The sequence below is a fragment of the Fukomys damarensis genome, unplaced genomic scaffold (genome assembly GCF_012274545.1).
Source record: "Fukomys damarensis isolate Sample0158 unplaced genomic scaffold, DMR_v1.0_HiC HiC_scaffold_14, whole genome shotgun sequence".
Taxonomy (NCBI): domain Eukaryota; kingdom Metazoa; phylum Chordata; class Mammalia; order Rodentia; family Bathyergidae; genus Fukomys; species Fukomys damarensis.
The window spans coordinates 54,768,892-54,790,431 of NW_022900926.1; the positions used below are offsets into that span (position 1 = coordinate 54,768,892).

Here is a 21,540-nt window from a genome sequence, read left to right on the forward strand (position 1 = left end):
CTGTTTAAAAATGTAGTCACAACTAATTGCTGAGGTAATTAAAGCATCATGTGTGACTCAAGTGGAGCAGAACCTTGGAACGTTAACCTGGTTTCCTATAGATTTCACTCCATGGGCCTCATTTCCTTTTGCTGACAGTGTTTTGAGTCCTTTCATTGTAATAAAATATAGCTGTGTATAAATTGTATGGTAAATTCTGTAAGTCCTCTTTTAGTCAGCAATTCTGGATGTGATCTTGAGGACACCTGACACAGTGACATAAACAAAGGATCAAAATGTTCAATACTATACTAATTTGACAAAGGTATCCTAAATCTTTCTCATCATTTTCCACATCCACATTAGTCCAATTTATGTCTAGCTGGTGCTTTACTCTCACATAAAAAAATACAAGAACAGTAACAACCTATACAACGAAGCATAGTGGTACATCCCTATAATCTCAGCACTCTTGGAAACTGATGCAGGAGGATCACAAGTTCAAATCCAGCACAGACAATATAACAAGACTTGTCTCAAAAAATAAAAAGGAGTTGGGCTGGGGATTTAGCTCAGTAGTTCTGCCGCCTGCCTCACAGAGGCAAGGTCCCGAGTTCAATCCCCAGTACAAAAAGTAAAAAATAAAAATAAAAAGGAGTAGGGATGTAGGTTAGTACAAAGGTCTTGGGTTCAATCCTCAGCTCCACAAAACAAAAGCAAAAAACAAAACAATCAAGTTAAGCATCCCTAGAACAGAATTCAGTATCTTTCCAGGAATGTCTCATTGCTTTTGTAACTATCTCATACTGCTTCCCTTACCTACTCCATTTAAACATACAATATATTCGTTATCACCACAAGTTTACATAATGCAAACTAGTTCATGCATTACTGAGAAATAGGGAAATTATGTCAGTGTAATGCAGAAATTATGTTAACCTATACAGTATTCTTCCCAGGATATTAAAATTTTGCACCATTGGGCTGGGGATGTGGTTGAGAAGTAGAGCACTTGCTTAGCATATTCAAGGCTCTGGATTCAAGCCCCTTGCCTATCAAGTTCTGCATGTAACACACTTAACCTAGATATTCATCACTCTCCTTTCTTTCCTCAATACAAGTAGACTTTCATATTACAAGGACCTAAGCCTACTTTTCCTTAATCTTTGTTTTGCTTTTTTTGTTGTTGTTTTTTGAGACAGGGCCTCACTATGTAGTTGAGACTGACCTGGAACTCACTATGTAGCCCAGGCTGGTCTCGAACTCCCAGAGATCCTCCTGCCTCAGCCTCCCAGAGTGCTGGGATTACAGGCATGCACCACCATGCCCGGCTCTTTTCCTCAATCTTTGTGCAAAAATGAACAGCAATAAGCCAGATCCATCTAGTCAGCCACATTTTTTTCTCATAAAATCCTCAACTACCTTTACACATCCAACCTCTAATGTTTCTCTCTCATCTCCATAACTCAATGGTGTCAACCCTTCCTCATTCCTTCCTTAATAAAACTATCTTTATCATTTTTCTTAAGGAAAAGACCTATAGAATTGTCCCTCAATAACAACAGGAAGCCGAGCTTGTAATCCCAGCATTGAGTGACTGAGGCAGAACCACAGCAAGTTCAAGGCCAACCTGGTCTACATAGTGAGTTCAAGGCCACCCTGAACTACAGTGAGACCCTGCCTCAAAAACAAAAACAAAAACAAAAACAAAAAAACCCAAAACAAGGGCCTGGGATTTAACTCAGTGGTGCAGCCACCTACCTCAAAAGCACAAGGTCCTGAGTTTGATCTCCAGTACCAGAGTTTGATCTCCGGTACCAAAAACAAAAACAAAACAAAACAATAGCAAAAAAACAAATAATCACAGGGATTGCTTCCAAAAGCCCCTTCTTTGGAACCCATCAACCAATATCGAAATCCACAAATGCTCCTATAAAATCTCATAGTACTGTATATAACTTACCCACATTCTCCCATACTTTAAATCATCTTTAGGTTGCCTACAATACCAGAGGCAGTATAAATGTTATGTATACAGTTGTTATACTTATTGTTTAGGTAATATGGTAATGACAAGAAATAAATCTACAATATAGATGCAACTTTTTTCTTTGGACATTTTCAATCCATGGATTTAGAACCTGCGGTTACAGAGGACTGACTAAATTTTCTGGGGTATTAACAGTCTAACTATTTTTTGAAAGAGGGGTACTAGGAAGAGCATTGAGCTACATCCCTAGCTCTTTTACTTTTTAAAATACAGTCTCTACTAGGTTGTCCAGGCTGGCCTTGAACTTGAACTTGTGATCTTTCTACTTTAGCTTCAGGCACAACACCCAATTAACCTATCTTTTAAACAAACTCAATATTTTTAAAACTGTTATTGCTTCTGTTTGTGCTCTAGTGATACATGTAGGTGGGTCTTGGATATTCTACTTGTATTTTCTCCATACACCACTTTGGTAAATTATACTATAGAACTAAAAGTTTTAATAAAGAATGCACACACACACATCTATCTTAGGGGGCTGAGGGTCCAGCTCAATCCTAGAGCAGGTGTATAGCAGCATGCACAAGATGCACAAGGCCCAGGTTCAATCCCCCACACACCCTCCCCCTATACAAGAAAATATTAAAGCAGAAGTGTCTACACTTGAAATTCTTAAAATATTCCATGTACTTCAACTCCACAATATCTCATTATGCTTATTCTAGGTTTATTCTTGGAATGCTCCTTTTCCCAAACTCATTTAACCTCCTGCCTTTATGCCATTAACATATTGAACATGTTATTATTGCACTTAGCAACCTCTAATGTAATCATCTACTTTCTAAACCAGCTGTTCCTAGACTATAGCAGGCAGCAGAGTGAGGTAAAATGCTGGAGTTACTGAAAATCTGATTTTTAAATTTTAATTAATTTAAAGTTAAATAGACATGTGGCTAGAAGATAATATTTGGTAACACAGACCATGAGCTACTTGAAGGAAAGGATCAAGTTTTAACTTGAGTATAATTTTTTTTTTGGTACTGGTGATTGAACTCGGGACCTTGCGCTTGCAAGGCAGGCAGCAGAACCACTGAACTAAATCCCCAGCTCAAGTTTTGTAAATATCTGTATGTCTCATACTTAATATACATTCATAAACTTAAATATTCCTAGCTGGGCGTGATGGCACACACTTGTAATCCCAGCACTTGGGAGGACTGCCATGAATTAGAGGCCTGCCTAGGCTATACAGTGTGTGCAAGGCCAGTCTAAACTACATAGCGAGACCTTGTCTCAAAAAAATAAAAAACAGGGGATGGAGATTTAGCACAGTGGCACCGAACCTGCCTCCCAAGTGCAAGGTCCTGAGTTCAATCTCTGGTACAGGAAAAACAAAACAAAACAAAACAAAAACAAAAACAAACAAAAAAGAAACTCCATAAATATTCGTAAATAATCAAGGAAATCAGCCAAAAAGACTAACCTAGCCAAATATGTCTATCCATTCAATGAAGCTAAGTTTACTCTTAAGAGGATGCCATGCCCTTACTCAAAGCCCATTTAGTTTCATTTATCATAAAACACTCACAATTAAAGAATTTCACAGAGCTGTGGTTAGTATAATTTCAATAACGCATAACTACATCTACTTTTGGGGAACTTACAAAAATGTATTTAATAGTTTTCTAAGGTGATGAACTCATAGCTATCAATACAATGGTACCTTCACTGAGGAACTTAATCTGCTCCACAGTATTGGAAAAGATGACCATGTTTGTGTTTGCGCAGGAAAGATGACTGTAGTCATGTTTTATCAGTTGATGTAGAGCTTGCAAACAAAAACAAAATTTTTCCAAACACTTTTCTTTGCAAACCAAATTATTCACAAACAAAAGCATTCTCGAACCTTTCTTAAACTGCACAAGCATAAATGATTTCTTTGAGTTAAACTATTGGTAGGTAAAAACAAAAGGGTAAGAGAAAACAATATGTCAAAAGTTGGGGAACTAGAGCAGATTTAGTCTGCCTCCTCAGACTACTTGAATTTACAAACTGCTTATACTAAAATACAAACCTGGAGTCAGCAGTAAAATGCTAAAGACAACAGATACACTCCTGTAAGTACAAACTCACCCAGTGCCAAAGAGATCTTTTAATCAGTATCTGTTCACTTCTTGACCTGTTTCCTAGAGCAGCACTAACATTCTGTAACGTACGGGCTCCTGATGCTATCCCTGCAATGTTTTTCCCATTTATCTCCATTCTTGACATTGTTTCACACTCACAAGTTACCAAATCATTCCCCTACTCCAAATACATGCTATACATAACTATCAGGTTAGTTCTTCTATGGCAATCTTGCTCATATAATCTCCTGCTCAAAATCTTTCCATTACTTCCCAATACCTAGTAAGTCCAAACTTCTTGATATTTACTGGTACAGTACCTACCTTTCTAGCTCTATCGTTCACAATTCCCGAGTTTCCAAAACCACAAAGTCACATAAATTCAGTTCCTCTTTCCAAACATACTTCCTAACCCCATCTGTTCATATCTGGTCCCTACCATATCTACCTACAAGTTCACAACTGAGTCCAGCTGGGAATTTTAGAAAGGGGCTAAGGTAGTAGAGAGCTTGGCTAGCATGCATTAGGCTCTGGGTTTGAACCCTAACACAGGGGAAAAAAAGTAATCACAGGATACAGTATACTACATGATTAAGATACATACTTGGACTGCCTCTTGTAAGGATTGGGTGTCTTAAAAGTTTTTAGGTATTTATTCATTTATGCAGCGCTGGAGATCAGATTCTAGCCACACATGGTAGGCAAGCACGCTACCACAGAAACAACAGCCCTAGCACCTACTGAAGGTTTTTTGGGGTGGCAGGGTCTCATTACACAGCTCAGGCTGCCCTTAAACTCATTATATAGCTCAGGCTGGCCTCAAACTCACAGCAATGATCCTGCCTCAGCCTCTTGAGAGCTGGGATTACAGGGGTGTGGCACCACACCTGTCATGGTTACATTTTTTGTGGACTTCTTGGGGAAATGCCCATCTCACCCACTATATTATAAGCTCTATGAAGATAGGGATCATCTCAGTTTTGTTCACTGCTCTATCCCTAGCTCTCAGCACAGGGCCTGGTGCGTTGTTAAGTAATAAAAGAATATTTGTTAAATTAATGATGTCCTTAGTTTGTTAAAGATGACTCTGAAATTTCTCTTTAGTAACAAGGTAGAAGTCATAGTATAAGTAGCACTGGAAAAGCAAAGACATGATTAATTATCTGTACAACATTCAGATGAAGATGTGTAACCAAGCTGAAATACTATAATGCACAAAAGAAAAGATACTATGATTTTTGACCTATCAACATGATGGTGACAGTTGAGATTACACTCTTAAAATCACAAAGGCCAGTGATTCTCCTGAAAAGAAAAGGGAGGAGGAAGAGGAACAGTAGGCACAGAGTATTTTGGGAAAAGGAACGTTTTTTATATTCTCACCTTCCCCCATTTTAAATTCTTGGTATAAAATGAGAGTTAGTACTAATGGGAGTGGTTCACCTCTGAAAAGCACAGAGGCAAAAATTTAAAGTAATGATTAAGAGGAGTTGCTGGGCTGGGTGTGTAACTCAGTGGTAGAGCATATATGTGCAAGTCCCTGGGTCATTTCTCAGTGTAGAGAGTTGGAACTTACTTAGTCATATATAATCTTTCCTTCTTTCTTCCTTTTTTTTTTCTAGTACTAGGTAGTGGACCCAGGGCCTTATGAATGCTAAGCAAACACTCTATCACTGAGGTACATACCTAGCCCTTTTTTAAAAATTTGAGGGGAGGTCTAAGTTGCCCAGGCTGGCCTTGAACTTGGAATCCTCCTGCCTCAGCCTTCTGAGTAGCTGATGTGTGCCACTGTGTCCAACTATTCATATAAGTCCAGTGGATTCAGAGGTGATAAAATAGATAACAGAAGGCTCACCTACTGTTTTATGATAGGACAATGCCTTCAAAGGCAGCATCAAAGAAGTTTTATTATTATTATTTTTGGGTACCAGGGATGAACTCAGGACCTTGCACTTTTGAGGCAGGTAGCTGAACCACTGAGCTAAATCCCCGGCCCGAAAGTTTTATTTTAAAAACTGAGACAAAGAAGCAAGCATTTGTAGGGAAAAATAGGAAAAAGCCAGGTCAGAGGAATAGCCTGTATTTCTAGGCTTCCAAGATGTGAGGTTCAAAGGTCAACAAGTTACCATATACTGCACATTTATTATGTGTCAGGTACTCACCTCAATGCTTTACATACATTATTAACTTACTCTGAATCTTTAAGTCCTGTAAGACCTATATTATTCTTTTCCCCCATTTTACAGATGAAGAAATAGATTTACCCAAGAAAATTTGCCCAAGGGATTTGGTAAGTGGCAGAGCAGGGATTACACTATCTAGGCATATCTCTAAAGCCATATGACAAAAACTAAATGATATTTATTAGAGTACAAATATATATTTTAAAGGATACCATCTCTTGCTGTACATCAAAAAATGCTAGGAGAAAATAATTCGGGCGCGGGGAGAAAATTCTTCCCCTGCCCTGATGGCCTCAGGAGATGGGCAGAGGGCCTTCAGGAGAGGAGAAAAGGTTTGGGGCTGGAACTGTCGAGTCCAGGGAAGTGTAGAAAAGTCAGTCAAAGCCAACTTGATCCTGAAGCAGAAACGCTAACATCCTACAAATTCTATATTCATAGCTTACTATGTGTCGTAGAGATCAAGATAACTTCGAAAGCAACAATTGTTAGTGATCACCTGACACTAGGGAAAGCCATTTTTTCAGAAAATTCCACCTGAAACCTTTAGGATTATGTACCAAAGCGAGCTTGCTCCGGGGGGTGGGGGGAGCACGGACGACAACAAGGGTCGAGTGCAATCAATCCTTCTTTGGGTGAGAACCCAGCCTCCTCCCAGACCTCTCAGGGACCACAGAGGGAAGCGGAGCAAGAGCCAAGAGCTCTTGGGGCGGGGAGAGCGTGGCTACCTGAGGCACCCGGACGTCAGGCGCAGCCCTTTCCCCACGGACTTGGCTCCAGGCGGACTCCCTCTGACTGTACGGCTTCCCAGACGCGCCCAGCCTCAAGCACTACTGAACCATGTAGCCTCACCGCTGCAGCACGGTGCGAGGCCGGTACCCAAAGCAACTTACCCGCCCAGCCCGGGCCAAGATATCCTAGGATCCTCTCTGGACACTGAGGGCTCTCTGGAGTCTCCACCAATACCGGCACGTTATCAAGATGCGGAGGCGGTACTAAGCGCCAACGACCAATCATTTCAGACGCAAAGCACGTTGCGGCGCACACAACTAGTTCCCGCCTTTGGAAGGGGTGAAAAAAACCCAGTTCGCGCCAAACTCCCGGTAGTCTTCCGTAGGAACTAAGGAAAGGGGCGGAGCGTAATGTGGCGGGGACCACTACGGGGCGGAACTTCACGGCGGAAGGGGCGGGACTTGGGCGGAAGTAGGGTATGACTTGGTGGAGCCCTTTAATGAAAGGGAGAGTGAAGTGTTACGCTTAGACGGTCCCTTGATCCGTTTTTTCTATAAATTCTTCTAAACAATACTAGTTTAGCGGAGTGTGACATAGAGTCTTTAGAAAGCAAAATTCCTGAATTGCTTCTTAGCAGCCAGAACTAAAAGCCACCTTCCTCGGCTATTTCATCTGCGTCTCCATTTTGGTTTGTTTGTTTTTGGTATTTTGAGACAGGGACTCGCTATGCATTTCAGACTGGCCTTGAACTCACGATATAGCCGAGGCTGCCTCAAACTCATGGCGATCCTCCTACCGCAGGCTCCCAAGTGCTGGGTGATTGTGAAAGAAGAACTCCCTTATTTGTCCAGGCTGACTTCGAATTTGCAATCCCATGGGGCCGGGGATTTAGCTCAGCGGTTCTGTGGCCTTCCTTGCAAGCGCAGGGACCCGAGTTCAATCCCCGGTACCCCCCGAAAATTGAATTTGCAATCCTCCTGCTTCATCCTCCTATCAGGAATTATAGGTGTGCACCATCCAGCTCAGCCCATGTTTGGCCATTTTAGTTATCACAACAGTCGTACTTACTGCATATATTTAGATTTTCGGAGAGACCCCATTTTGGAGACTGTTTTGGGAGAGCCCTGGCTTGCTAGATTTTCCCTGTCCAGCCTTGCTTCGCAGGAGGAGTTAATCAGGTGGACGGTTAGTCTTAAGAAGAAGAGCCAGGGAAGGAATATAGACGTTACAGGGCAGGTACCAGGTGCACCTTGTTGCAAGGAGATAGTGTGGAAGATGAGGGGTTCGGGGTGTAGCTCCCTGACAGCTCATACTTGCATGCTTGAGGTGTTGGGTTTTATCCTAGAACGCGCGCACGCGCGCACACACACACACACACACTCAGGTGAGGCTAAAGAGGGAGGCAGGGATCAGATGTTTCGTTTATTTTTTGTCATTATTCAGTTTATTGGTACTTTTTAGGTATACAGTACAGTTACATTCATCATTGGGATCTTGTACCTTTACATGACAGGTCTTGGTTCTCATTTATTCCCCCTTCCCCTGCCCTCTTCACCCGCTCCACTCTCCCCTATTTACAAAGACTTTGTTTCCATTTTTTCCTTTTCTCATATTTTTTCTTGTCCCTTATTTCCTTTTGCCTACCCTTCCCTAGATCTTTTGTTTAAATTAGTTGGTGTTTGCAGTACATGATTACATTCATTGTGGGGAGTTGGTATATATACATAATTCATTTTAATTCTGTTCACGTCCCTTTTCTTTCCCCTCCTTAGCTCCGCCCTCCATTTCAAGATCCCCTTCCAATTTCCAAAATATCACAGCATCTCTTTGTGTCCCAGTGATATAGGGGAAGTAGATGTAACTCCTAAATGTGCTAGATATCTGAAACTCGACTTTTATGTTCTCTAAAATGGAAGAATGAATTCTAGGAACAACGGAGATTAAGGGTAGGAAAATTTTATTGGGAGAAAGATAGCTTTCTAAGAGAGACTGAAGGAGGACTGGAGAAAATGGGTTGCCTGGGGTCCCTGTCTCCAGGTTTTTTATGGAACAAAGCTGCGAGGTGAGGTGGGTTCAAGGTGGTACAAAACTATAGTCAACCAGTAAGATTACAAATACAGTTGCTTAGTTTTGATTAAATGTGACCCAATGGGGAAGCAAGTCACATAGCAAGCATACAAGGAATTAATAAGGGTTTTTGGGTTTTCTGTTAAGGGATGGGTCACGGGCCTTTTCTAGAAGGTCCTGAGTTCGATCTCCAGTACCAAAAAAAAAAAAAAAATTCAGAGCCCACAAATTGTTATCTTCCTGAAAGAATTGGTATTCTTTGGCACTGGCCTATAGTATTTTTTAAGACCCATAGGCAATGTCAACCTTGATATACTAGGAAGAACATCTGATTAATATAATTATGTCTCCTTGGCTAAAGCAGTACAATCAACAATAACAATATCATCAAACCCCTAGAAAATGACAAACTGTGGTAACTTTTATTTTGGAATCTTTTTTTTTTCATTGAGTTTATTTGTACATTTTAGGTATACAGTACAGTTACATTCATTATTGGGATCTTGTACCTTTACATAACAGGTCTTGGTTCTCATTTTCCCCCCTTGTCCCTGCCCTCTCTTTACCCCCTCCTCCCCTCCCCATTTACAAACATTTTATTTCCATTTTTTCATTTTCTCATACTTTCTTCTTTTTCCCTTATTACCTTTTCCCTACCCTTCCCATTTTCCCTATACCTTTAGGCCTTTTCTTCCTATTTCACATTGTCAATTATCTCATTAGGGTCTTATGTACTATTATAGTTTTTCACACCAGAAAAACTATTTGGTATTTACACATGTGTGACTTATTTATTTCACTTAGGAGTATATTCTCAATATGTATCCATTTTCCTATGAATGAATCTAATTTCTCATTCTTTATGGCTGAGTGGTATTCCATTTTATAGAAAAACCACATCTTCTTTATCCAGTTTCCAACTCCTGGGCAAATGGGCTGTTTCCAAGTTTTGGCTATTACAAACTGTGCCACTATAAACATAGGTGCACACATATCACTGTGATATGATTCTTTTAATTCTTTTGGAAAGATACCCAGCAAAGGGATGGCTGGGTCAAATGGAACCTCTAGTCCCAGGACTTTGAGGTATCTCCATATTGATTTCCACAATGGCTGCACCAGTCTGCACTACCATTAACAATGGAGAAGGGTTCCTTTCTCCCCACAACCCCACCAACATTTGTTATTGTTTGATTTCTTGATAGCAGCCATTCTTTGTGGGGTGAGGTGGAATCTCAATATTGTTTTCATCAGCATCTCTCAAATGAGCAGTTATGCGGAACATTTTTTCATATATTTACTTGCCACTTTTACTTCTTTGTCTGAGAAATGTCTGTTCATTTCAGATGCCCATTTTTGAATTGGGTATTTATATTTGGGGGGGCTGATTGTCTTGAGTTCTTTATATATTCTAGATAAGAACCCTTTGTCTGAGCTGGTAAAAATTTTTTCCCACATTGTAGGTTGTCTCTTAGTTCTGTTGGTGGTTTCTTTTGCAGTGCCGAAAATTTTTAAAAAGATGAGATCCCAGTCATTGATTCTTTATGTTTGTTCCCTTGCTCCTGAGGATTTGTTCATAAAGTCTTTTCCTATGCCAATGTCTTCAAGAGTTCTGCCTAACTTATCTTCCAGCAAGATAGTGTTTCTTTTTTAATATTTAGATCTTTAATCCACTTGGATTTTAGTTTAGTGCATGGTGAAAGATAAGGGTCTAGTTTTAATCTTTGGCAGGTTGAAATCCAGTTTTTCCAACACCATTTATTAAAGAGACTATCTTACCTCCAGTGAGGATGGTCGGCTTCTTTGTCAAAGATGAGGTAGCTGGGTGCATCTGGAGATGTTTTGGCATCTTTAACTGTCTGAATTAGATTTGTGGTTATAGAACAAACTCCAGCACAAACCGGAAAATTGTATGTAATACATAAGCCCTCACTATGTGTTTTTATCTTAAGGGGAGATTTAGAAGGGGTTAGAGGGGTGCAATAGAGAAATAGAAGAAGAGTTTAGAAGAGAGGATGGAGGCCAAATGATCATACAAACTTTGGGAAATTGGTGAAGAAGACAGGAGGGAAAGAGAGAAAAAATAAATAAAAACGAACCCAGAATAGAACAACCACCAAAAAAACTAGAAACCATGTTCACACTCATGTAATAACAAGAACAATCAAGAGAAAGTAAAACAGAACCAGAACAAAAACTAGAAAAGAGGAAAAGAGAAGAAAATAAGAAAAAAGAAAAGAAAAGAAAAAAAGTCCAATTAAAAGTGTGTCTCTGTTGTCACTGGTAGACAATGCGGGCAGAGTCCAGATCCAAGTTGTGTAATCCCAGCAAGCCAGCCTTGGATTTATGGTGAGATAGTAGATAATTCCAGGAAGGCTGGACCTTTAGTTACACTGTATTCAGACTGGTTTCTGGCTATGAGGCTGGGACCTCAGATTTATTTAGTCAGCCACAGTACGTGTGCCTCCGTCCAGCTTGAACTCCGATCCCTGACTTCCTACAGACTAGTACTCAGCACACTCACTGAGACATCAGGAGCCACTACATGGAGCTGGCCTGTAGCTGTTCTGAGTTCTGTGTCAGCTGGCCCCTCTCCAAGATGGTTACTGGTCGATTCCCTCTCTTGGGTGATTTCTGAACTCAAATAACTCTGCTCTCACTGCTGTCTGCTGCATCCACTGCTCCTTTCCACTGGTGCCTTTCTTTTTTTTTTTGTTTTTTGTTTTGTTTTGGTTTTTTGAGACAGGGTCTCACTATGTAGTTGAGACTGACCTGGAACTCACTATGTAGCCCAGGTTGGTCTCAAACTCACATAAATCCTTCTGCATTAGCCTCCTGAGTGCTGGGATTGCAGGCGTGCGCCACCACGTCCGGCTCACTGGTGCTGTTCTCTGTGGAGGCCTCTAGGGTCTCTCCAGTACTTACCGTACGTCTGCAGGTTCGACCTACCCTCCCCACACCATGAGTCTGGACTTTGGGACAAAGCCACCTGCCAACAACCTCTTTTTCATTGGAGTCTCTCTTTTGGCTCTCCCTGTGGACTTTAATTCTCACTTAAGATCCTTTCTAGGTCCAGACCCGCTTCTCTTCTTCTCCTCCTCATTCCTCTATATTCCAATGTCAGAATATTTTCTGCTGCTCACCACTCTATCATCTTCCCAGAAGCTTCCCAGAAGCTAAATACATTTACTTTGTTCATTCATCTGTTGATGATCATATAGGCTCCTTCCAAGATTTAGCCATTATAACTGAGATCAAATCTTGAAAAGCCATATATGTTTTTCCTTTTCTTTTGTGCCAGGGATCAAACTCAGGCCTTTGTGCAGGTTTTTATGCTATTTGTACTGTCTTATGATTTTTCACTAAGTCCAGTTAATCGTAACCTTCTTTGCATCATCTAGCAGCTATTGGATTCATTTTCTTATATTCTCTTGTTTTAAATGTATCTCTGAATATGTCATCTCTGACAGCAACCCTATCTTCTAGTTATGACATGCTGTCTTCACACTGGTGACTTCTGCTACCCATACTTTCAATGGAATTTTTAATCTGGATTTCTGTTTGGAACATTTTCATGGACTCTAGTCCTCCACTAACATTATCATTTATGTTTTATATAATTTTGTTTAGCTCAGCTAGCTTTTTATTAGTGTCTTCTGTAAGATTACTGATCATTTTTTATTAAGCTCATAATCTGTTTAGATGTATCATTTTTTAGCTGACCAAACACTTCACCAATTATTTTTTGTTTCCTCTTTTATCACTTCACGTAACTATACTATTTCTTATCAATGCCCCATAGATTGGTTTTGGGAGATTTTTTGGAGGCATTTTGTTGCCTTATTTTCTCATGTTTCTTTTCTTTTCTTTCTTTTTTTTTTTTTTTTTTTGGGGGTTCGTGGATCTTTTTTTTTTTTTTTTTTTTTTTTTTTTTTTTTTTTTTTTTTTTTGTGCTGAGGGCTGAGGATTGATTAAAGTAGAATAATTTTGTTGCTGTACAGAGGTATCTTTAGCTAGTGTCTACTTTCCAGTGGGGCATGGCTCACTCTAAGCCTTTTTCTGTCCCAAGATTCAACTACCTCCATCATTAATATGTGGAGGAAAGTGTGCCATGAAATTAGTCTAGTACCCAGTTCTGTAGAAACAACTGTAGTAATGTTGATTATACAAAGACAAACCAGATATTGGCATACATTAAAAACCAATTAATAGCAACAATTATGCTACCACTTGCAATAGCAAAGAAATTAGCAAAAATAAGAGAGTCAAAGACAAACTGAATATTGGCACACCATAAGAATCAATAAAAGTTACTAGTGTATTACGCTCGTATGGCTTATATTTAGATACTGCCCCCAAAACCTCATATGCTCCGGGTGGTGCTTTTGGGAGGTGGCTGGATCATGGGTGTGTGATAAATGGATTAGTCCACGGATTGGTTTAGCATAGTTGTGGGTGATGGAATTACTGAAGAGGGAAGCCTCGCCCCCGAGTGTGGGTGGCACCAAGAAATAGGCTTGTAGCCTGGATAGAATTACAAAAGGAAAGTAGAAAAAAGCTGTTCTGCTTCCTGCCTTGCGATAAACTACTTCTCCTCTGCCCTACCCCTCTGCCTTGCTGCCCTGCTTGAAGGCAGCTGACTGTGGACTGAAACCTCTACAAATTGAGCTAGAATACACCTTTTCTCTTTTAACTTGTGTCAATTATTTTGTCCCAGCAATGAGAAAAGTAACTAAGATACATCCCTAACAGTAGAAAAGAAATCTACAATAATCTAGGCAAAAAGGCAAACTGATTTTTTTTTCTTTTTTGAGACAGGGACTCACTAAGTTGTTCAAACTGGCTTTGAACTCACTGTGTAGCCCAAGGTGGCCTTGAACTCACAGCAATCCTCCTGCCTCAGCCTCCAGAATGCTGGGATTACAAGCATGCACAACCACATCTGGCCTTTTTTTTTTTTTTTTTTTTTAGGGAATTGAACTCAGAGACTCACACTTGCCAGGCAGGCACTGTGCTGAGAGCTACATCCCTGGCTGGGGCAAACCAAATATTGACATAACATTAGAACCAGTAGAACCTACCACTCTGCCACCTTAACAATAGAAAAGAGAACTACAATAATCTAGACGCAAAGGCCAACCAAATGTTGACATACAATATATTTCTACTAAATCTAACAAGTATATCACCATTAACAATAGAAAAAATTCAATAATAATAGAATAGTCAACTAAATATATAAAAATAAAGCTTAAGAGCAGTATGAATAAAAATGGAGGAGTTGGGTACAGGGAAATGAGAGAAGTAAAATTTGAAAAAAGGAAGAAATGGGAGATGAGGAGAGAAAAGTGACATGAAAAATACAGTTAAAGAGTAACAGAATGGGCTGGGGATTTAGCTCAGCAGTGGCACCACCTGCCTCAAAAGCGCAGGTCCTGAGTTTGATCCCTGGTTTAAAAAAAAAAAAAAAAAAAGTAACAAAATTGATAGAATTAGATAAAAGTACAGAAAAGAACAAACAATAAAAATAAGAAAAACGGAGCAAAAGAAAAGAAGAAAAAGAAAAACTCCACTCTCTCCCAAAGACCAACAAAGAAAAAAATGACATGAATCAAAAAACTTACCCGTGATTTAGAATAGCAAAAGCAACAAAGGCAAGGCAGTTGGCATCACAATCCCCAACATGAAATTATACTACAAAGCTAGTGGTAAAAACAGCATGGTGGGCTGGGGATTTAGCTGAGTGGCACTGCACCTATCTGGCAAGTGCAAGGTCCTGAGTTCAATTCCTGGTACCCCTGCCAAAAGAACAAAAACAGCATGGCACTGGCAAACACACACACACACACACACACGCACACGCACACACACAAAACAGACCAAGGATCAGTGGAACAGAATGGAAGATGCAGAAACAACTCTAGTCACACTCAGCCATCTTAGTTTTGAAAAAGGGGCCAAACACCTTCTCTGGAAGAAAGATAGTCTCTTCAATAAACGGTGCTTGGAAAACTGCTTTCCACAAAATGAAGATGAAATCTAGACCCATATCCCTCACCATGCACTAAACTAAAATAAAAATGGATCAAAAATCTAAATATTAAAATAGAAACATTTAATCTCCTGGAAGATAACATAGGTAAAATTCTTGAAGACATAGGTATAGGCAGACTTTATGAACAAAACCCTGGCCGCACAGTAAATATTACAAACAACCAACAACTTGGATTTCATCACATTAAAAAATTTGCAAGGCAAAAGAAACCACCAACAGAGTGAAGAGACAATCCACAGAATGGGAAAACATTTTTACCATCTATCCCTCAGACAAAAGACTAATATTCAGAATATGTAAAGAACAACAACAAAAAAATCTGACCCCTCAAATGTAAAGACCCAAACCAAAAATGGGCATCTGAAATAAATAGACACTTCTTAGATTGAGAAGTACAGACAGCAAATAAATACATTTTTAAAATTTCAACATCACTGATCATTCAATAAATGCAAATTAAAACAACACTGAGATTGCATCTCAGACCAGAAAGAATAACTATCATTAAAAAAATCAATTGATAAGCCTGGCGTGGTGGTGCACACCTGTAATCCCAGCACTCAGGAGGCTGAGCAAAGAGAATCACTGTGAGTTCGAGACCAGCCTGGGCTACACAATTAGTTCCAGGTCAGTCTCAACTACGTAGTGAGATTCTGTCTCAAAAAAAAAAAAATCAATTGATAATAAATACTGGTGAAACTGTGGGGGAAAACGAACCCTTCTCCACTGTTGGTGGGAGTGTAAATTGGTACAACCACCATGAAAGTCAGTTTTGATATTCCACAAAAAATTGAAACTAGAGGTGCCATTTGATGCAGCTATTCCCTTTCTCAGGATTTTCTCGAAAGATTTAAAAGCATCATATCACACTGATATATGCACACCCATATTTATAGCAGCACAATTCGTAATAGATAAATCTTGGAAATAGCCTAGATACCCATCATTGGTTGAATGAATAAAGAAAATGTGGTTTTCATATATAATGGAGTACTACTCTGCAACAAAGAGGAATAAACTGAAGCCATTCCTAGGTAAATGCATGCACCTCAAGACCATACTTTTAGGTGAAATAAATTGTACACATATATTTAAATACCACATTGTTTCTCTTGTGTGAGAACAAAAAGTGCAAATGAAGACAAAAATGAATGAGAGATATTGGGAAATAGGAAGAAAATGTTCAAATTGGAAGGGGAACAAAGGAGGGGGGAAGGGGAAAGGAAGGAAGGGAAAAGGAAAAAAAGAATAGAAGGAAAAAAATGGAAACAAAGCTTTGTAAATAAGGAGAGGAAGTAGAGTTGAAGGGAGGGGAGAGGAATGTGGGGAAAAATGAAGAAATGATATATGATGGACAGGTACAAATTTCCTATTATGAATGTGATCTTTCCGTATATCTAAAGTGTACCAGTAGAATTAATTTTAAAAAATAAAAGAAAGGAAAAAATGTCTCTGTGTATCTGAATGAGTGCCCCTACCCAGGGCCTGCAGATTTGGCATTTACCAGATATGGGAGTGGACAGTGAGTCATTACTCAGCCCTACTTTGTTTACACTCTTGACTCTTTTTCTGCCTTCCTGCTAGGTGTAGTCAGTTAGTGGTGTCCACCCAGTATTCTCTCCTGCTGCTCCCAGTTCCCTGATCATGTTGACAGATGGGGAAAGCAACAGACTGCTGAGCTCTGTGCTGCATACAGGCATCAAGACAGGAGGGAGGTGTCAAGCCATGTGCTGAATTTAATGCCAGCACTTTCGGACCCACCCCTCTCTGAAAACTGCATTCGACCAGCCTGGTTTCTCACTACATAGAGCGGGACCTCTGTGTCCTTCCTGGCCTGAGTTTAAATTTCTCAAGGTGTCTCCTGCCAATGTCCTCTCTGTGATTGTCTCTTGTAGCTGTCTACCATCCACTCATTATGATAGAGTTACCCCCAGAAACCTTGAAGTATAGTTGTTTTAAGAGTTCTGATTATTGGAGTAGCACAGTCTTAAACAATTAACCACCTCTCAAAATGGCTCTTGGTTAATTGCTCTCAAATATGGCAGAGGCTTCAGTTGATTTCTTGTCCATTTCTAATGCGACATGTAGAAGGAGTTACTTTCAGGGTAAAAACCTATGCTGTTTTTGCATTTTACAATAACCATGGATTTTTCTTAGTGCTAGCACTGCTGTACCAGTTCACTGTTTCTCCCTGGGCTGCTGACCCTCTTTGGGCTTACCCTGCATTTGTAGAGATAGGTTCTTCTCCCTAGATACTGGCTTTAATGGTCCATCCTACTTTTCCCTGCCTTTTGTTCAGATTCTCCAGTTACTCTTTGCTAAGGTTTTATGAGTCTAAGTCCTGGAAAGACTGACAGATTCTATGTCATTATCTTCTTTCCTGTTTTCATGTTCTTGAGACAGGACCTCACTAAATGACCCAGGCTGACCTCGAACTTGGAATCCTCCTTCTTCGGTCTCCATAATAGTTAGAATTATAGCCATGAACCATTGGGTCTGATTTAAATAAGTTATTTTTAAACTTAAATGTTTGTGTGTTTAAATATGTATAAAAGTAGAAAGTCTTCCTTCCATCCCTGTCTTTGTGTACAATGTTTGGGTAGCCTCATGCATTGTGTTCTTACATATCTGTATAATGTTTATGCTCCCACAGCAATATGTGTGCTAAGCTAGTGCTGTACTGCTAAGCCTTACCCCGGGTCAGTATTAAAAATACTTTAGGGCCAGGGATTTAGCTCAGTGGTCCCGCTGCCTTCCTTGCAAGCACAAGGTCCTGAGTTCAATTCCTGGTACCAAAAACAAACAAAAAATACTTTAAAATTTTATTATAATTATTACCACATACTAATTGTACAAATTAATGAGATTCACTATGACATTTCCTCACTTGCGTACATCATACATCCATCATGCCTACCCACTCTATTCTACTCTCTTCCTCTCTCTTCTCCCAGCTCCCTTCCCCAGTCACTAAGAATCCCCCTTCTACTACCATGTTGTCTTTTATTTGTTTGGTTGCCTCTCTATATAAGAGAAAACATGTTATACTTGTCTTTCTGTGTCTGGTTTATTTCATTTAATATGCTATCCTCTACTTCTATTCATTTTCCTGCAAATGATATGGTTTCATTTTTATTTATTACTAAATAATTCTTGATTGAGGATATATATAAAAAATGATGGCTAGTGTGACACAACTAGGTGAAAATGCCTTAACTGTACATATTTCAAACTGTATGGTTTCAGGGCTGAGGGCCTTTTTCATCCTTGTCAAGGTGAATGCTAACCTCTTCTCCTTTCACACAATTTCTTTCATTTTAAAATTTTATTTATTGATTAACAGATTGGGGATTGAGCTCAGGGTCTTCACACTGAGGTTCCCTAGGCTTTTTTAATTCTTCATTTTGAGACAGGGACTTGCTAAATTGCCCAGGCTGGCCTTGATCTTGTGATCCTTCTGCCTCAGCCTCCTGAGTAGCTGGCATGTACTTCCATGCTCAGCCACAATATTTCTTTATGCAAATAAAATGCATATTTTAAATCTTTCCTTTCCTTACACAAAAGGTAGCATAATTTTTTCAGTTCTGAGTTGTATCTTGCTATTTTTATATCAGAATGTAATATTTGGAGAATATTTCATATAGGCATATCTTTAAATTCTTTTATATAGCTGAAAATACACCATTGTGTGAATGTCAAGATTACTTTACAAGTTCCCAACTGATGGACACTTTGGTGTTTCCTTCATTTACAAATGTTACCAAGGTTACAAAAAGTCATTTTGAACACATCATGTATGGGCTTATCCGTAGAATAAATTCATATTATTAAAAGCCAGTGTAACAGCTTAAAGTAGCTCAATGACATCTTGACATTGGAGGAGGAGCTGGCTGAAGATGGTGAGAGAGAAGTGAGATAGTCAATGCTGCCTTTCACACATTCATTAAATTTGTAAGACTGATACTGTCCTACAATAGTTTTTATAAATGCAAGATGAGCCCTAACTTCATGCACCTTAGAACTATCCTTTGATAAAGCACCTAAAAGTAAACAGTAATAGATTTCAAAGTTGTTGAATTCTGTACCCATACTACTAAGATTTTGAGGTATTTTATAAAATAAATGATTTCATCTTCCCAGAAATGCTCTAATGTTGAAGCCAAACACATACATGGAAGAGTGAAGTATAAATGATCTTTGAGAAATCTTCATTTGTCAAATGCACTCTGTTTCTGATGTCTTCATACTTTGTTCCTGGAGAAAAGTGTACATCACACAAAAACATAAAATTCTCTATTGGAAAGGACACAGTATTAATGATCACACATTTAATTTCACCTGCAATTGTTGCTGTTGTTCTGATGTGTTTGCAAGCAGTTTATAATCTTTGGATCTTCTTTTTTTGTGTGTAAACAGGGTCATTCTAGAAGAAAATTTCAAACAAAGTTTCTCATTTGGGTTCAGGTTGAAAGAAGGAGAGAAGGGCAGGTAGGTATCTTGGGCTCTTCTGCTGTAGACTTCAGCCAGAATAATTCTTTTTATCTGCCTTATAATTGGAAGTCTATTGCTTGAATTAAGAGTCTACTGCTAAAATTTATGGAAAATCCTTGGTCTTTGTCTTTATTTTTGCAGTTCTATTTTCCTATCACTGCTATGGCCATTGTTTTTGGCATGGTGACACCTTATATCTGAAGAATTCCAAATTTCCTGCTAGGAATCTGTTGGTAAACCTAATTCCTTCAATTTCTCTTTGGAATCCTTCATTTTGTCATTGTAAAGTCCTCTGGATCACATTAGCTGGTGAGAGACCTGGCACAAGTGAGCTTTCAGAAGGCAATTATCTCTTCTGCTGTTGCCATCCTTTGCTATGTGTACTTTCTCTTCGTTCGGTAAGCTTTCACATTCCCATGTGTTTTACAAGTGCACAAAAAAACCTACAACCCCTCCTACTACAGAGAGTTTTCTCACTGGGTGTGAATAAAGTGACATGGTAAATATTGGTAGTCTTTCTTTTTTTGGTGCTGATTGTGAAACTCAGGGCCTCACACACTCTAAGCATCTTCTCTATCACTGAGCTATACCTGCAACTGCAGTTATGGGGAGCACGGACTAGCACACAGGCAGTAGAGCTGGCAGAGAGTTCGCCCTATGTGCATCTTCATCTTTTGTCATTATTCTGAGATGTCTGCTTTCTCTAACTTTTCTGTTCCTTTCTGTTTGTCTCTGTGTTGGGTCAGCTGGCAACTGCATAGATTCAGCATAACTTTAGTGAGAGTGAGAGTAGGAAACTTGGAAAAAAATTTAAAAAACCAACTTGTTTGCCATGTCAAGGGCTTTTAAACTTTAGTGTTCTCATTCCTGCTTTTCTCCTCCTTCTTCATCAGTAACACAGTGCCAATCTTACCTTTCCACAATGTTATTTCAGTTATTGTTGTGAGTGTATGAGGGTGCCTCTATTTTAGGGTATTAACTCACTTTATAAGTCTTTAAGAATACATTTATCATATTGATTTATCTGTGACAGATTAAAAAACCAATGAAGTTTCACATCTCACAGTAAAATTTTGTAAATAAGGAGAGGAAGAAAGGCTGAAGGGAGGGGAGGGGAATGGAGAAAAAAAGAATCAAGATATATTATGTTATGTACAGGTACAAATTCCCTATAATGAATGTGATCATTATGTATATAAAATGTACCAATAAATTAATTAAAAATAAAATAAAAGGACAGAAAAAGTAAAATTGAGTGTCCTAGAGCCAGGCATAGTGGCTCATACCTTGTAATCCTAGCACTTAGGGGGCTGAGGCAGGAGGATCACTCTTAAGTTTGAGGCCAGGCTGGGCTACACAGTGAGTTCAAGTCCAGCCTGAACTACATATTGAGACTCTGTCCCCAAAAGCCCCAAATAATTAATTAAATAAATAATAAAAATTAAGTGTCCTAAAATAGAATAGGCGGGTGATCACTAACTTATGAACATTTAGTCATTTTATGCAAATCTACAAATGTGCCTACGAACTGAGATTTGAAACCATAATTGTGTTCTAGTGATGCCCTTGCCCTTCCTATCAGCCCCTCTAGAATGGTAATAAGATCAGACTTGTAAGGTGAGTAGTGACAGATGCTACAGAGTTAGGAAAACTATGCTCTATCGGTGAAATGAGTAAGTCATTTTATCTCTCCAGAATTCAAATTTTCTCCACAAAAATCTGACCTAGGCTTTAGAGGTACTATTGGCTTTCATATTCCCTATTGAAAAAGACAAATTTTTAGGAGAAGTTGTGTGTTTTGGTCTAATAGAGTTTTGCTAAAATACATAATCTAAAAATAGGCATACTACACCCTACCCATGGTCTAAGAATATGTATTTTTTTAAATGTTTCTTCTTTTGGTATGGTGTAATTTGCAAA

At 39.2% G+C, this 21,540-nt stretch overlaps 1 protein-coding gene and 1 pseudogene across 2 annotated transcripts in view; both read right to left on the bottom strand.

Moving 5' to 3' along the window:
• Casp8ap2 (caspase 8 associated protein 2) overlaps positions 1-7,242 on the bottom strand; it is a 34,001-nt gene extending 26,759 nt beyond the window's left edge. For both annotated transcript variants that reach the window (XM_019208829.2, XM_019208828.2), the window contains exon 1: positions 7,169-7,242. The gene's annotated coding sequence lies outside the window, so the exon portion shown is untranslated. The remainder of the gene's footprint in view (positions 1-7,168) is intronic.
• Positions 7,243-18,300: 11,058 nt separating this feature from the next.
• Positions 18,301-18,438, bottom strand: LOC117286071 (annotated as a pseudogene).
• Between the last annotated feature and the right edge of the window lie 3,102 nt (positions 18,439-21,540).